The sequence below is a fragment of the Peromyscus eremicus genome, chromosome 18 (genome assembly GCF_949786415.1).
Source record: "Peromyscus eremicus chromosome 18, PerEre_H2_v1, whole genome shotgun sequence".
Lineage (NCBI taxonomy): Eukaryota > Metazoa > Chordata > Mammalia > Rodentia > Cricetidae > Peromyscus > Peromyscus eremicus.
Window position 1 is genome coordinate 12,105,726 of NC_081434.1, and position 17,888 is coordinate 12,123,613.

Here is a 17,888-nt window from a genome sequence, read left to right on the forward strand (position 1 = left end):
GTGTCTTTGTCGTCCTTGACATGAAGACTCATAGTTGCATTCTATCATCAAACATTCATATTAATCCCTCCTCGTCTCTGGAAGATGTATTCTAATACATGCTAGTAGATGGATGGCTGAAACCTACATGTGCTGTTTTTTTTTTTCTATCTGCATGCCTGTAATAAAAAACAATTTATAATTTAGGTTACTTAGTAAGAGATTAACAGCAATAATATAGAATAGTATAATGACACACTCTAATAAAATGGTGTGATCATGATTATTCTTCAGCGTTATTTTGTAGCAAGGTCTTGTGTTGTCCTCTAGGTTGCCCGTGACCTCTCCCCACTCCTGTCACCTCCACTCCTGTCTCAGGCTCCTGAATGTTAGAATTACATGCATGCACCCCCATTCCTGGCTCTCCACAGTGTCTCACTGAACTGAACCTGCCCTTCTTGTGATGTGAAACTGCTGAGTGCCTACATAATGAGATGGAGTGAAGTTCATGGACATTTTGGTGTTGTGTGAGACTGCTACCTAAGAGCTCCTTGGACATAAGTGTTGTAATACTATGGCAATCTGATAAGCAAGGTGGCTACATTTAGTAGTAGAAAGTTTGGGGCATAATGTTTTGGAAATATAGCTTTGTGGAGCATTTCTCTGCTTTTTCAGTGGTGGGAAAATAGCATTCATTATGTAGCTAACTTTGGAATGCTAGTTCCTTAAAATAAAATAGATAAATAATAAATAGGGATTAATCTGTTTAACCATAAGATAAAGTGCTGGATAAACACCAGGACCATTCTCATTACTAGAGACAAGTTTTGATCCATTTTATCAGTGAATAGTATATCCCGTAAGTCTTGATTTATACTTTCAAGTGTACAGGTGGTTTTAGTTACATCTAAATAAGAATACTGCTTAAAAAGACTTGGGGTAGAGCATAAAAGTACTATTAGACATGGAGCTATGTTTCTGCCAGTAACTCAACATTTTGAAAACAGATAGCATCCCAGTTCCAATTTGAGATTGAGTACAAAAATATCCTAGGGCTGAGAATGCGCACAGTAAATTGTACCAACAAAAAACCATGTGTATTTATAGTGGAAAGAAAATCTTCATTGTGTTTGTACAGAAAAGTGTGATATAAAGGCATAGTAGATAGACCCTCATTTTATGGTTATTCTATATGATTAATTTTTACTGTAGGATCCGGGAATGCTTCTGTACTTGACTCCCCCCTTTCATCTCTGATTAGTCTGAGCTCCACTCTTCCTGTCACCTTCCAGTTGAGAAGTGCTTCGTTAAGTTTCCCTTGTTTTTGTATTTTCTTTAATGTTTTTATACTAACATAACATTTCCGTTGGAACTTTAAGAAATTGTGAGACAATAAAGTTGTCTTCAAATGTCTTTTCTTTTCACCCAGCACTGTTTGAGTTGGCTGGTAAGACATGCTTATTTTGCGTAATTCTCTTCATGGAGAAGTTACTTTTAGTATTAATACGTCTGGGAATTATTTCCAAATGTAGCTCATTGTCTTACTTGAAGAGGAGTTGCAGAAGTCTTGGGGGCTCTTCCTTCTGTTGTTGGTGTTTGTCCTGTGTCCCCAGAGGACATTTGCTTTGTTGTTTTAATTGGTTCCTGTAACTCTGAATTGGTTTAATCTCACATCCTCCATACAGTTAGAGTCAATTTTTAATAGTGTCTCCAGTCTGTTAAGGATGTAAAATAGTGCTGCAAATAAAATTATGCCGATAAATTTGGGAAGAACTGATACATATGCTTTAGTAGAGAATACTAATAAATGAATGCCATTAATAATAGATATTTTTGTTAAGTATAAGATTGTTAAATAAACTGTCGATACTGTAATCAGCTTGTAGAGTAAAGCTTGGTGGTGCAGCAGCAAAAGCTGTCATCTAATGTGTGAGAATTCATAAGCAAAGTTGCTGTCCTCTGTTTTTGCAAAGTTACATTTAGGTATATTATGTTGCTTATTGTAATAATTTCATATATAATAGCCTGTTGTGTATGTGTGGATTTCACAGAATTAAAAATAATAAAGTTCTGACTGACCTGTGAGACACCTTAGTGAATGTTACTATTTATGATTTATTTTATGAATATGAGCAGTAAACACTGTTCTAAGTATCTGCATTTTTCTTTTATTTCTTATCATTTTTCTTTTTTTTTGAGATTATAATTTTCCTCTTTCCTTTCCTCCCTCTTTTTCTTCCTGTTGGTGCTGACTTGCTCTTTCCCAAATATAATTCTTCTGTTAATAAAATTTTAGATATTAATCTAACACATGGTCAGGATGACGTATACTGAAAATCACAATTATGCATCCACACTACATGACTTCTTAGCAGAGTGGTTAAGAGCATGGATTTTGAGGTCAGGCTATCTGTATTTGTTTCCTGTTTCTACCACTTAATTAGTGTGTAGCTTGGGTAGGAGATTCTCCCACCTTAATATTTTCATCTGTCAGACGTAGTGTGTACCTATGTCATAAAGAGGGTTAAGTGGATCGTAGAGTGCTCCAAACAGTTGCAGACACACATGGTAGGCTCTGTTGAAGTGTTGGTTAAATAAATGTCTTGAAATTACAGCTTGCAAAGCCATGTGTGTTCTTTCCCTTGATTGTGACTGCAGTCACAGGAAGATGTGGGTTGGAGTTCTCCCCCAGTGCCTCTCAGCTGTGTAGTCATGTGACTGCTGTCACTCTCCACCCACCCCACCCCTCACTCTACTTCTGCTAGGACCACCAGCACCAGCAGCAGCAGCACCACCACCAGCATCAGCACCAGCACCAGCACCATGACTTCCTACGTGTGCCTTTGGAGGATAGATGCAGTGATTTGAAATGATACGGGAGGAAGATCGCTCAGAAAAGTGGCAGAGTTTGTACTAAGACTGTGGTCCTTTGTTTTTGTATCATGCCACAGCTGCTTCAGAGGGCAGAGGGCGTTGTTGTGACTCCATTTCAGACTCTTCCCCTCCTGCACCCAGGTACAAATAATCATGTATGAAAGCATAGTCAGGTGGGGAAGTGACTCGGATGGTTAAGTCCTTGCTATGCAAATATGAGGAGCTGAGTTCAGTTCCCCAACACTCATTTAAAAACTTGGATGTGGTGGTGTGCACCTGTAATCCTAGCGCTGGGGAGACAGAGACAAGAGGATTCTTGGAGCCTGCTGGCTGCTTGCTGCATTGGTGGGTTACAGGATCATTGAGAAGCCTGTCTCAGAAAAGATAAGGGCGAGGGCTGGCAGTGTGGCTTAACAGATACAAGCGATTGCAATGAAAGCATGATGATGAGTTTGAGGTCTAGAACCTGTGGAGGAAAGAGGTAATCTACTCATGCCACACGTGCTGTAGTGCATACATGTGGATATGCACACACATGCAGCCTAATAAATAAGATGGAGAGTGATAGAGGAAGACACCCCACCCATCCTCTGCTCTCCACATGTGTGTGCATGCTGCATGGACTAACATGTATTTGCACACATGCATACAGCACACAATATAGCCATGAAACTTCTGTATAGTAAATAAATGGGGTTAGTGAATTGAGCAGTTCATCCTTCTGGACATTGGAGGGAGGAGATGGCTGTTGCTCAGATGTTTCAGGTGGGAAAGTAATGGGAGAACACAGGCATCTTCTGACTTTGGTTATAAGGTCTCAGAAGACAGTGAGGGTAAAGGTCCTGGGGCTTGCTGATGTTAGACTAGTGAATGCTTTTCATTTATAACAAGTAATTCTGTGTGCACCAGAAACATGGATTCCATTCATAGCTGTAGAACAGTCATAAGAATTTATTAGAGAAAGGAATATATGTTAATATTTTACTTTATTTTCAATATATATATATATTTATTTTCAATCACTATTTATAAAGCTATCAACTTATAACCAAATAATTTAGAAGAAACTTTGAAAAGCTGTGGGTATAAATTCTTTGTAAGTTTTGTGACTTTTTGCTCTGACCTAGGAGGCATTAACTTTTCAAGCCATCAAGTGTCCTGGTGTCTAGAGGACACACTGGGATAGTAACATGTCTCAGCTTACTGAAAATATTATGGTGTCTGTCTTGAAGTTTTCTTGATTGTAAGTGAAATAGACCATGGTGTGTTTCAGCTTCGTTATTTGACAGTTAGTGGTTTGTTTCGCTCACAGTGTGAGGACCGGTGGGCTCAGCCTGTGTACAGGTTTGTGGCTGTGACTGACCTTTCTGTGAGCTTGTCACTGGAAAGGGAGTGCAGAAGCTGTATGCTCTTGTTCTCTCTCAGATAATGGAATTAGGTTAACTAAAATAATGTGAACATTAATTGAAATACATGATTCTTTAGTAAAGTGCTTTTTAAATTATGGATAACTTTCTTTTAATGTATTATTTTTTTCTTCTCTGGAAGTTCTTTTTAGACTATTTCCCTTTTTCTTTTTGATTTTGCATGTATGTTTTCCCCACTATTTTTCATTATGAGAAAATTCATAGAGCAGAAGCAAGAAGGAGAGAGCGGACGTGATTTTTATTCCCGTCTCTTTGAATGCTTTTGTATTGCGTTTGGGACTGAAGTTGGTCTCTAGGTTTGTTTTTCAGGCCCTCTCTTAGCTCTCCCCATCTCTGAATTCATGTCTGTAGTTGAGTTCAGTTGTTCTGCTGTGGCGTATTGCTCGTGGTTATTTATGCCCTAGACTTGGCACCTCCGCTAGGCACTTCTTTTACAGAGTCTTGTTACGTTGCCTGGCTGGCCTGGTACTCCCTGTGTAGACCAGGCTGGCTTTGAACCTGAGGCAATCCTCAGGACTCTACAGTGCTGGAATTACAGGCACGCTTCCCTCCTGTTCAAGCTACTGTATCGGATTTTTTTTTTCCTCTGTCTTCTTTTTTTCTGGTTCTAGGAATAGAATCTATGGCCTCGCCAGTGTTAGGTGAGTGCTCCATGCCTGAGCCACAGCAGAACAACTGGACTCAACTATAGACCGTTCTTGTACCTCCTACTGTGCTGTAGATGCGTGGACGGAGGTCCTTGTCTCAAGCGTTTCTCCCTCGTGTCCCCTCGTATGGTGGGCATCAGTGACAGATACTTGGGGTCTTCTTTGGTTACTACTCTCTGACTCCGTTTCTTGTCACAATATAAATGATTTTAAATATTATTAATGGCCTTAAATTTTGTAATATTGCTTAATTATTTTTACACCATTGTTGCACAGTTGGTAAGTGATGTCTGTCGTGGATCACCACCCTCTGCTAACACTGCTATAAAAGCAAACCAAGGTGGACAGCTTTGAGTTCTATATGAGAAGAGCTTCGTTAATTGAGAAGAGTTAAATAAATCCTGATGCCGTTTGTGGTTTTAATCTTGTGCTTTGAAGTGTTTTCTTTTTCTGGAATCAGGTTCTTGGTTTAGACTGTAGAAGTATGCTAATTAGATTATATTTAGTTGGTGAATTTGTACCCACAAAAATGTGACTTTTAAAAGTTGCAAGTTGCTACGGTTCTTGTAGATAAGATTATTTCCTGTTTTCTTTTTCATATTTAGTACTTTGTATATTTTTTCCTGAAGAGACCCTTCAGTTGTATCATTTGACATTCACATTTAAATATAATTTTAATGATATAAAATGTCAAAAAATATTTATTTGGCCTAAGAGTTGCCCATAATTCCTCGGGTAATTATCCCATGTTAATTTTTGTGTGCTTTGTGCTTGTTAATGCATTTGCAGCTGTCTACCAAGTCTGAACGGTCTTTGAAAGTTGGACATGTCAGATGATCTCTGAGCTCCATTTTCTTCTTATGGACAGGCGTCTTCATTCTGAGCAGTTAGGCATTTTTGGTTTGATTTAGCCACAACTTGCATTTTTAAGATTTAATTTATCTACCTCCTCCCCATCCTGTTTATTTTATCTGTTTGTTTGCATGCAAGCGCTAACCTGGGCATGTATGTATGGAGACCAAAGGTCATCACGGGAGTCTTCCTCTCTTTCTCTCTACCTTGGTTTTTGAGACAAGGTTTCTAGTGAACCTAGGGCTTAGCTTTCTGCTGGAATGGCTGGCCAGAGAGCCCTGAGACCTGTCTATCTCTGCCTTTCGCCCAGTGCTGGGGCCATGGATCGTAGCACTACGGCCGGCTTTTATGTGGGTGCTGGTATGCTAACCCAGGTCCTTGTGTCTGTACAGCAAGCACTTTACCCACTGGTTTGTCACTCTTTCTGGGCTGTCTTTTGGTTCCCTGTGCACACGCTTCTGTCTTCTCTTTGTTCGTGTCCCTTCTTTTGATGGAAATTGCTAGCTCCATTTTTACTTCCAGTGTTTGGACTGCCTTCATAGCGTACTCCTCGTGATGGAGTAGTGATTCAGAATTCGCTCTAGGTCCCTCTCTATGCTACCTCTAGGCCTCTCATAAAAATAGCTCGTTTGTAGGGCGAACTTAGAGTTATCTCATTTTTAAAAAGTTAGATTTTTGCACCTGTTTCTCTTTTATTCCTCTTAGTAAAAACTCCCACTATTTTTAGCATAAGGTGATCAAATGTAATTTTTCTGATGGATAGAGATGACTTTTTTTTTTTTATAAAGTAGGTGAATTATGAACAGGAAAACTTTGTTGTTGTCTTTGGCCTGAAGCCAAGGTTTTAGATAAAAGTTACCTTCTGTGGGAAGAAATAAATAGTATCGTGTCACAACTGGCCACCAGTGAGACAGCACCGAACTTACAGGAACACGCTTCTTACTTCAGGACATATCCTAGGTATAACACAGGGATAGACCTAACAGACAGGTTCTTCTCTCTTGAAAATTTTTCTGTATTGATAACTCCGTGGTATTTATGAATTATCACAAGTCAGAAAACTAAAAACAGTTTGAGTTGAGTTTCCTGCCCTGGGTTTAGGTTTGTTGTTCTTTTATTACTGTAAGTCTTTACATAATGTCATGTGACCTTCAGTTGATTTCATCTTGATGTACATTAATTTCATTTTGACGGACTTGAAGAGCACATGAACTTGTTTTAATGGTGGGACAGCCTGGCATCAGGAGATAGATAGATAGATGTTCCTCAGATATGCTGCTTAAGTTCCAAGGCCTCAAGTATTACAGTCTTATCACAGCTCTAATACATGTCATCGTGAGCTCTAAAGTTCTGAACACCAAATCTCTGTCCAAAGTCTGGATTTTTACAGGTAATTTCAGTGTATTAGGTATACATTAGTTATCGATCTACATTTCCAAATGCTGAGTTTTTTTTTTTTAATTTAAGAAGACTAATTGAAAAGACTGTGCTTGATTTTGTTGAAATTAGTATTTTGTTCTTTAACACATCAAGCAGCCTCTCCACATCCACAGGGAGATGGTAATTTCCACAACTAATAACAAAATAGAACAGTTGTAGGTACTCAAGTGAGATTGCCAGAGTCGCTATCCTTGAGCTTAGGGGGCTCCTGTTAAGTAAAGTAAGGGTTGTTTGAGTGTAAGCACTCCCACACTGTGACAGCCTGGTGAGTGAGACCACTGTGAAGTGACTGGGTAGATTTCCATCATGGCTGTGCTGTGCTAAGAGATGATTCGCCCAGTGACAGGACAAACCGTGGTGATGGGAGAGTTCATCTGAATGTGACACAGTTGAAGACAGATTGTACAGCTCGGTGGAAGAGCATGAGTTTACCAAGGAAGCTCTGGGCTCAGTCTCCAGTAGACTGCTGCCCACAATGGGGAACCGTGTATAGATTGTTAAACTGTTTATTATCCATAACTGACCATGGATAACAGAAACCACGAGCGGTGAAATCGTGACTAGCAGGGACTCCATGTGGCTCCTTGCTCCTGAGACTTCCATCTCTGAGTTTGCTCCTCATGCAGATTGTGTGCCAACACTGTGATCTGTGCTGTCAAGTCATAAACGGACTGAGCTTTTAGACTCGGGAAAAGCACTCCAGAAACACAATAGAGACTTGGAGCACAATGTGGTGGGAGAATGGAAGATGAGTGTATACCAGCCAGTATCAGCTGGGCACTGACTTGTGTGCTTTGTTCAACAGAAGGGTGAACTGTTGTGCTGTGTAGATGTTTTACTGAGTTATTTGTTCAAACAGAAATTGTTAAAGCGTTCTCTCTCTCTCTCTCTCTCTCTCTCTCTCTCTCTCTCTCTCTCTGTGTGTGTGTGTGTGTGTGTGTGTGTGTGTGTGTGTGTGTGTGTGAGAGAGAGAGAGAGAGAGAGAGAGAGAGAGAGAGAGAGAGAGAGAGAGAGAGAGAGAGAGTTTACTCTTTGATACTTCCACAGTTTTGCCATTCATGGTCTTAAACAAGATGGCTCTTTGGTTATAGACACTTTGGTGAAAATCTCCTGCTAGGACATCTGGTGGGAACACACAGATCAGTGCTGTGTTTTTACTTTGTTTGCTTACTTGCTTGCTTGCTTATTTAGCTGGTCACACCTACTCTACTTCGTTTGCTTGCTTATTCATTCATTCATTCATTCATCCATTCATCCATTCATTCATGCATTTGTTTATTTGTTTGTTTGTTTGTTTGCTTAGCAGGGCACACCTGTTTGGCTTTATTTATTTTTATTTGCTTACTTACTTATGGGGCATACCCACTTCACTCCATTGTTTGTTTGTTTATTTATTTATTTGCTTACTTAGCACACCTGTTTCGCTTTATTTATTTATTTATTATTTGCTTACTTAGCACACCTGTTTCACTTTATTTATTTATTTATTTATTTATTATTTGCTTACTTAGCACACCTGTTTCGCTTTATTTATTTATTTATTTATTATTTGCTTACTTAGCACACCTGTTTCACTTTATTTATTATTTATTTGCTTACTTAGCAGGGCACACCTGTGGTGATTAGGGGACACTTTGGGGAGTCGGTTTTCTCCTTCCACCATGCCAGTCCTGGGGGTTGAACTCAGGTTGTCAGGCTTGGCAGCAAATGCCCTTACCCACCTGTGTTATCACTTCTTGATAATATTCCTTACAAGTAGACCATTTTCTAAATTAGGAAGGCAATTGCTCAGACGTTATTAAAACAAGGCTGCAAGAAATCCCAGGATAAACCATGGATTGAAAGCGAGCAGTACTTTTTCTGTGTATTTGTGTATTTGTTTTGTTTTTGTTTAAAGAAATTGAAAATGCCACCCCTTCTTGCCGATGGGGTTGGGAAAGGTGAGCACGCTGGTGCCTCTCCTTGAGGTGGCGGCCGGACTCTGGGAGTAGGAAAGCCAGTTCAAGCATGTCTCCCAGTGTAGCGGGGGCTTGGGGAGAGCTCGGCTGCAGACTGTTGCAGGGTTCGTGAGTCAGGTCAGGTAAGCGGGCGGGAGCAGTGCCAGAGTCACACTGCGCAAGACCCTGTGAGGATGCAGTGGCAGCTACAGAGACAGACAGACGCCACGGCCTGTCCCAGTGACACTGCTGGCTGTGGACTGCTAAATGCTGCCACCTCTGCCCCAGACTTGACCTTGACGCAATTGTGCCAGCGTTAGTGTGAGAACAAGTTCCTCCTCTCTACTCTCTTGTTCACTTGGGCCCTCCAGTCTGCATTAGATGCACGTGTGATAAAATGTGGGGCAACATGGAGCTTTCTGAGATCATCAGGTGGGTCAAATTCTCAAAGTGGGAAAGTGTTTGATCTTTTAAAATAATTATACAGGGAATGTTTTAGCAGACAGGAAGAATGGTTCCTGATGCTCTGCTGCTGTTGAGTCCTCACTCGGTGCCAGGTGCCAGGCTAAGTGTTTTTTTTTTTTGTTTTTTGTTTTTTGTTTTTTGTTTTTTGTTTTTTTGAGACAGGGTTTCTCTGTGTAGCTTTGCGCCTTTCCTGGAACTCACTTGGTAGCCCAGGCTGGCCTCGAACTCACAGAGATCCACCTGCCTCTGCCTCCCGAGTGCTGAGATTAAAGGCGTGCGCCACCACCGCCCAGCAAGGCTAAGTGTTTTATAAGCATTATCCCAATGCCACTCTCACACAACAGCAGCGTTAACTCATCACTTTAGAGGAGACGAGCTGAGAGAAAGTGACTTGCCCAAGATCATACAGTTAGTCACAACAGAGTTGGACATACATACATTCAAAGGTGTGAGTCCAAAGCCTGTGTTTGTAACCAGTGTGCTAAGCGCCTTTTCCTTTCCCCCCTGGTCTATTTAGCTCAAAATCTGTGAGGCTGGGCACTTTCCAGTGAGAAGTTTACACCCACAGTCTCAGGTGTGTCTGTGTCTTTTCTTGTTGAACACCTTTATTGTAACCAACTTGCTTAAAGTTGGAATTGCCTCCCTGGAGGACTGAAGAGATGGCTGGGCGCTTGAGAGCGCGCACACTTCCAGAGGACGGAGTTCAGTCTTTTGATAACCACCTGTGACTCCAGTTCCTGAGGGGTATGACTCCTGGCATCCACGGGCACCTGTGCTCATGTGTATACCCCCACACAGGCACGCACATACACACATGTCAAAATCAATAAAACGGGGGCTGGAGAGATGGCTCAGCACTTAAGAGCACACCGGCTGCTCTTGCAGAAGGCCTGGCTTTGATTCCCAGCACCCACAGGGCAGCTCACAACCATCTGAAATTCCAGTTCCAGGAAACGTGACACCCTCTTCTGTGGCACACTCACATACACACAGGCTGGCAAAACACTCCTACACATAAAATAAAAAATAAGTACATTTTTAAAAAAACTTTAATAAACTCCATGCTTCAAATAAATTCTTTTAAGTCTGGACAGAGTCCTTTAAGGTAATTAAAGTCTTGTGTCTTATGTATGGCACGTGGGCTTATGAGTTTTAAATTTGAAAATTCGTGGCTTTAGGGGCTGGAGAGATGACTCAGTGGTTAAGAGCACTGACTGCTCTTCCAGAGGACCCGGGTTCAATTTCCAGCACCTACATGGCAGCTAAAAACTGTAACTCCAAGATCTGACACCCTTATACATGCAGGCAGAATACAATGCAAATAGAAGAAAAAGAAGAGAACTTTGACTGTGTTTATGATGAAGTCCTACCTGTGCAGTCCAGACTGTGCTAGGACTCCGTATGTAACCCAGGCTGGTCTTGACTTCCCAGTCCTCCTCACTTCCTGGAGGGCTGGGCTGCCAGTGCACCACCAGGTCTGACTTTAGTTAGTCACTTTACATTTGAGTTTGTGTTTGAAGAATTAACCTTTGGTTTGGTTTTGTGGTACATGTATCAGACAAGGTGCATGGTAGACAAGCGCTTGGCCATTGTCTTTCCCGGCCTAATTTCTGCCTCTTTGGCTCATTTTGTGACAGTTTTCAAATACTTTGGTCCAATCTGTAATCTGATGTTTTCTTTCTGAAAATCTGGGCTTGAACTTGAGTTACTGAGTCAGAAAGAGACAGCTGTCCATGAAGGAGAGGGACTAAGGAAGAGACGTGCTCACACCACACAAGCACACAGACAGAGAGCAGCTCACCAGAGAGAGGGGCACTCTCATGCTGGCCTGCAGGGAGTGAAGTTTAAAAGACTTTGTTCCGTCTGTTGTCAGGTTGAAAGACAGTGGCATTCTGTGGCCTGGCTTTACTTATTCATTTTGATCAGTTTGAGTCAGTGCTTTCCCGAGTAAGTCCCTGCAGTGCCAGTGAAGCTTGAGTGTCTTCAGAGGCCCCGGCACTCACTCACCAACTGTCGCTTTAGTCCAGGTCTGCCCTGCTGCAGCTCACTCTGGCTACCAAACAGCGCTTCCTAATATGTGTGCCCTTGCCATGAAATAGCCAGGCTGATCCTTGGGAAACTGAGTGCTTGGAGTGTGCTTTTCTGCATAACACTTGTGGACTTCCGTAAATATGGGCTGGGTGTTAGAGAAATGCTGATGTAAGGCAAGTGCCCATGAAGTTAAAAAGAGCTTTTTTTTTAGGATTAACATCTATACTGAGTACACTGTGCTTTTGTCCTGTCGCCCTCTGCTCTTTTTAAGGCTATACATTTTCAATTGAGAACTGTTAGTTCTTTATAAAATTTTTGTTTTGGGTGCAGTGTAAGCTGTATACAATGGATTTTTGTATACATGTTATTAGGATTACATCGTTGAGTTTTTAAGATTATACCCCTTGTATTAAACCAGCAATTTTCAAATAATCTTTACTCCTTTTGTTAAACAACCAAGTTGAAAATCAGGTGTTGTGTTGATAAATGCCATTTCTTATCTTTAGAGGCATTAGCTAATGGTAAAGTCAATGGCTCACCTGAGTTATTTAGAACTCTATATTTCCTAAAACATACACAAATCATTTCTAACTTCCTTAACATACATGTTATCATACTCAGAGTCATGAAATCATCCTGTTTGTTTTTAAAAAGTTGAATTTTCTTCTTTAAAGATTTATTTTAATGTGTCTGACGGCCAGCAGAGGGTGTCAGATCCCGTGGAACTGGAGTTGCAGGTAGTTGTGAACCATCTGGTGTGGGAGTGGAGAGCCAAGCCTGGGGCCTCTGCAGGAGCAGCAAGTGCTCTTAACTACAGAGTCGGCCCTCTGGTCCCTAATGAATTAATTTTAAATTCTTTAGTGGCACGACTGTTCTGATTTATAAATCAGACTTTCTCTCTCTCTCTCTCTCTCTCTCTCTCTCTCTCTCTCTCTCTCTCTCTCTCTCTGTGTGTGTGTGTGTGTGTGTGTGTGTGTGTGTGTGTGTGTGTGTGTGTGTTCTAAATGTATGTTGGACTGGGTAATCCTGGGGAAAAATAACCTTTGTCATGTGAAATTTAATACTTCTTTACTTTTTGGTTTTTCAAGACAGGGTTTCTCTGTGTAGTTTTGGTGCCTGTCCTGGATCTCACTCTGTAGACCAGGCTGGCCTGAACTCACAGAGATCCGCCTGGCTCTGCCTCCCAAGAGCTGGGATTAAAGGTGTGTGCCACCACCTGGCGATACTTCCTTACTTCTTAGTAACTAGCTATAAAATCTGAAGTGATTTAGTAGGTTTTTGTAGATGTTGTTGTTTGTTTTTCTTTTTTCTTGCCACTCCCAAAATCTGTTCTGGTATTTCTGATGATTACCATTTTATGGAGTTTGTCCTTTTTACTCTTCCTAACATTTCTTTTTCTTGTGTGACACTTTATATTTTATGTGTATAGATGGTTTGCCTGCATGTATTTTGGTGTACCACGTGTGTGCCTGGTGCCCACTGAAGTCAGAAGAATGTGTCAGATTCCCTGGCACTGGAGTTATGGATGTCTGTGAGCCACCATGTGGGTGCTTGGACAGGAAGCCAAGTCCTGTGCAAGAGCAGTAGCCAGTGCTCTTAACTGCTGAGTTATCTCTTCGGCCCCCTCCTGTGTGTCATTTAAAGATACACTATTAAGCAGGTCATTGATATATAATGAAGTAGGTATATGATAGGGAGATCAATGAATTTCTGGGTAATGTCCTACAGCTGTAATAACTCTAGGGACTTTAAAGATATAGTATTGCAGGTGTAGCTTGTGCTCTGGTTTGTGTGTGCTCAGGGATCCACAGGTTGGGAGGCTGGTTCTCATCAGTGTGGTGCTATGTGGAGGTGGTGGAACTTTTAATGCAAGATAAGTAAGTCCTGGCAATCGTTGTCTTTAGAATGTGGGACCCTGGGCAGCGCTCCTAAGAGCTGTGCTGAAAGAGCAGGATTGGCCACTCCCTGTCTTCCAGTGTCCAGTGCCATGTGATCTTTTTTTCTTTGTTGTGATGTTTCCCTGGAGATCCTCACCAGAACCAGCTCCATGCTGTTCAGACTTTCAGTCTTCAAAATGGTGAGCTAAATAAAACTCTTGAAAAACAAATAAACAAACGCTCTCCAGGCATGGTGGCACACACCTTTAATTCTAGCACCTAGAGGGCAGAGGCAGGTGGATCTCTTTGAGTTTAAGGACAATCTGATCATGACAGATTCCAAGCCAGTGAGGCCTACATAGGGAGACCCTGTCTCAATTAATTGATTTTAAAATGCAATGAAAAGTTAATGGAGTAAGGTGACAGTCTGTAAGACATGTGTAAAAACTGAGTATTTTGGTCTCCAGGTAACTTCCCTGGAGAGTATAAAAGTAAGCCTATTTTGAGGCCAAGCCTTTCTGCATAGTGAATATTTTAGGCATTGCATTTAAGTTTATGAAAAAATAAAGTCACAATTCTAGTGATGCTAATTTAGATTTGTATACATCTTTTGTGTGTGATGTTGAAGATTTAGAAGAGAACTTGGCAAGTTTCTACCTTTATTCTAAATAGATCACAGTGGGAAATGTAATAATATTTTCTGTCTAAAAATACATTTTGTAGCTGGGCAGTGGTGGTGCACGCCTTTAATCCCAGCGCTTGGGAGGCAGAGGCAGAGGCAGGCGGATCTCTGTGAGTTGGAGGCCAGCCTGGTCTACAAAGCGAGTTCCAGGACAGCCAGGGCTATACAGAGAAACCCTATCTTGAAAAACAAAACAAATAAAATAATAATAATACATTGTTGTTGGGGCTTTTTACTCTTTTGCGGGGAGTTCGCCACCCAGCTCCCAAATAAATCACACAGGGAGGCTTATTCTTAATTATGAATGCCCGGCCTTAGCTTGGCTTTTTTTCTAGCCAGCTTTTCTTAACTTAAATTATCTCGACTACCTTTTGCCTCTGGGCTTTTCCATTTCTATTCCTAAATACCTTTCTTTGTTTCTTATTCTGTGGCTGGTTGTGTAGCTGGGTGGCTGGCCCCTGGAGTCCTCCTCTTCTGGCTGCTCATCTTAGATCTCTCCTCCCAGTTTTCTCCTCTATAGTCTCTCTGCCTGCCAGCCCCACCTATCCTTTCTCCTGCCTCGCTATTGGCTGTTCAGTTCTTTATTAGACCATCAGGTGTTTTAGACAGGTACAGTAACACAGCTTCACAGAGTTACACAAATGCAACATAAACAAAAGTAACACACCTTAAAATATTCTACTACAACACATTAAAAAAAAAACATTTTGTATAGTGGCCTAGAATGTGGCCAGGAAGTCTATATAAAACAAAATTTTAAAAATAGGACATTTATTAATTTTATGAGCATACATAGGAAGAAAGACCAATTACTGATTACAAAGATTGTATATATAACTTTCAAGAGACCTTGTACACTTCACGTGCCATCCAATCCCTTTGAAGCCAGATCTAAAAGCAAACACTACTAATGATGCCTCAAGTATTGAATTGAAACCACACAGGTCATTCCATTATCTTCATTTGATTTTAATTATATTTTTGAACATGTTTTGCTGAAGAACGCTAAAATCCTGAGTTTTTTCCTTTTAAATCAGGTTGTATTATTTATAGTCATTACTGTGAGAATGTGTCCTCTCTGTCCTTCCCTTCACCTCCATCATCCCTACAATGACTTGAGATTCTGAGGGGATGTTTTAAGTGTTAGTTTTTGTTGACAATCCAGGACAAAAATATTTTGAAAATTAGCATTTACATTTAGTCGTTTGGCAACTTTAAAATTGGTAGTTCTTGCATATCTCCTCTGTGCAAAGATGTATTAATGTTGAAAGACATATTTTTTTTAGTCATAGTGATAATTTCTTTCAAGGAATTTTCATTTTCTCCAAATAATTGAGGGCATTAGTATAGCAAGACCAAGTTATTGAAAGTCTTTAAGGTTTTAAATTACATTTACATCGTATGTGTGACTCTGAGCACACACATGTTCATGGGGAGGTCAGAGGACAGCGCTGAGGAGTCCATTCTCTGTCCACGGCGTGGGTCCACGAGGGTAAACACAGGTGTCAGGCTGACAAGTACCTTTGCCTGCTTACCTATTTGCTGGTCCCGTCACTCATCCTTCAGAGAGTTGAATTTACTAATCTGATTTCTAGATGACAAGGCTTTTTGTTTTAAATAGTCAAGGGTTCTCCCTGCCTCCTTCCCCCAAGTCGGCTATTACTTCCAGCTTCCTGGTTCTGCTCTTGAATCAGCCCCTGCTGACTGGGGTTCTGGGGTTCTGGAGTTCTTTCCCCATCTTGGGTTATATGATAATAGGTTTGTGAACTTGAAGTGAAAATAGATTGTTCAGATGAAATGTTGGTTGGCAGTAGTTTGGGACAGTCCTAGAGGGTGGATGTGTTTGGTCTGGTCTTGAGGGACTGTTAAATGTGATCACTGAGTCATACTTGGTGCTTCTTCTGTCCCCTGGCTAATCTTGGTTAAACCCGAGGTTTGCCAGCCATGTGATACTCAAAAAGCAGAGCAGGCCTCAGCCCAGGAGGAGTTTGTTTATTTAAAGAAAAAAAAAGAAATGAAGTTCCTTACAGTGTTGCATCTCATTTAGTCATGTTAAGAGTTAGTGTGCTCTTTTGATTCTTTCCAGTGGCCACGATGCCTAAAGATAACACGTAAATTTGAAGTAGTTGAACTTTCCCTGAACAGACTTGGAACTTTATAATCACAAACAGAAGTGCTTAAAGAAGCAGGAGGAAGGGAATGTCATTGCTCTTGGGAATTGTTCTAATGGTACTCATTTGATTAAAATCTGAACTGCTCCTTGTGGAGTTTGGTACCGGGTATTTGGAAACAAAACAGTAAGAAAAACAGTGTGGGAGATACATCTTCACTACTTTTTTGAAGTTAGGAACATAAGAATCTTTTTTTAGGTTTTTTGGGACAGGGTTTCTTTGTGAACAGTCCTGGCTGTCCTGGAACTCATTTTGTAGACCAGTCTGGCCTTGTATTCACAGAGATTACCTGCCTCTGCCTCACCACTACAACCAGCCACAAATAGCATTTTGTCAATTATCATTCAATTATAGCATGAGACGTAGGGAACTGCCAGAATTTGGGTTATTTTTGCAATCTGTAAGAGTGGCAGCTTTTCACTCCCTACAGAAGACTTGTATGCCTAATGGTTTCTACAATACCTTAAAGAGCATGAATGTTTAATAAAAAATACCTGCCCACCCCCTGCCTGGTACTTGGCAAAATCATATATTCAGCTCTTCTGCTTGGAATATTTACCAAAGGTGAAGTTGGTCAAGCTCCAAGGTGGCCTAGGCTTTTGTTCTAGTTCTGTGATTGGGAATATGTCTTTGTTGTCTTTTATGTTTTTTGTGTATTGAGGAAAAGATGATGATGTAGTTGGCATTAGTGGCGTTTCTGTGGGAGAAATGGTGTTTGAGATTTAAGCATTTTGGCTTAGTGTTTCTATTGTTGTGAAGAGACACCACGTCCATGGCAACTCTTATAAAGGAAAACGTTTAATAGAAGCTGGCTTACAGTTCAGAGGTTCAGTCCATTGTCATCATGACAGGAAGCATGGGGGCATGCAGGCAGACATGGTGCTGGAGAGGTAGCTGGGAGTTCTACAGCTGGTTTGGTGGGCAGCAGGAAGAGAGAGTGACGACACTGGGCCTGGCTTGAGCTTCTGAAACCTTAGGAGCCTGCCTCCTGTGACACACTTGCTCCAACAATGCTACACCTACTCCAACAAAGCCACACCTCCAATAATAATGCTACACCCACTCCTTTGAGTCTGTGGGGGCCATTTTCTTTTCTTTTCTTTTCTTTTTTTTTAAACATTTATTTATTTACTGTGTATACAATGTTCTGCCTGTGTGTATGACTGCAGGCCAGAAGAGGGCGCCAGATTTCATTATTCTTAGTTGTGAGCCACCATGTGGTTGCTGGGAATTGAACTCAGGACCTCTGGAAGAACAGCCGGTGATCTTAACCTCTGAGCCATCTCTCCAGCCCCCTTCTTTTCTTTTTTTTAAACATAATTTCTTTATTGGATCTTTAGGAATTTTACATCATGCACCCTAAATTCTGCTCACCTCCCCGTCCTTCCATCTTTTCCACTCTCCCTTGCATTGCCCCCACCAATGAAAATCAGTCAGTCAATCAATCAAACCCTCTTCCCTCCTCCATCATTCCTGCCTCTTCACCATCTCTTCATTTGCCCTGGT

General features: G+C 41.2%; 1 protein-coding gene across 1 annotated transcript in view; it reads left to right on the plus strand.

Annotated features, from left to right (window-relative positions):
* Frs2 (fibroblast growth factor receptor substrate 2) overlaps positions 1-17,888 on the plus strand; it is an 89,711-nt gene that overhangs the window by 28,772 nt on the left and 43,051 nt on the right. The window lies entirely within an intron of this gene.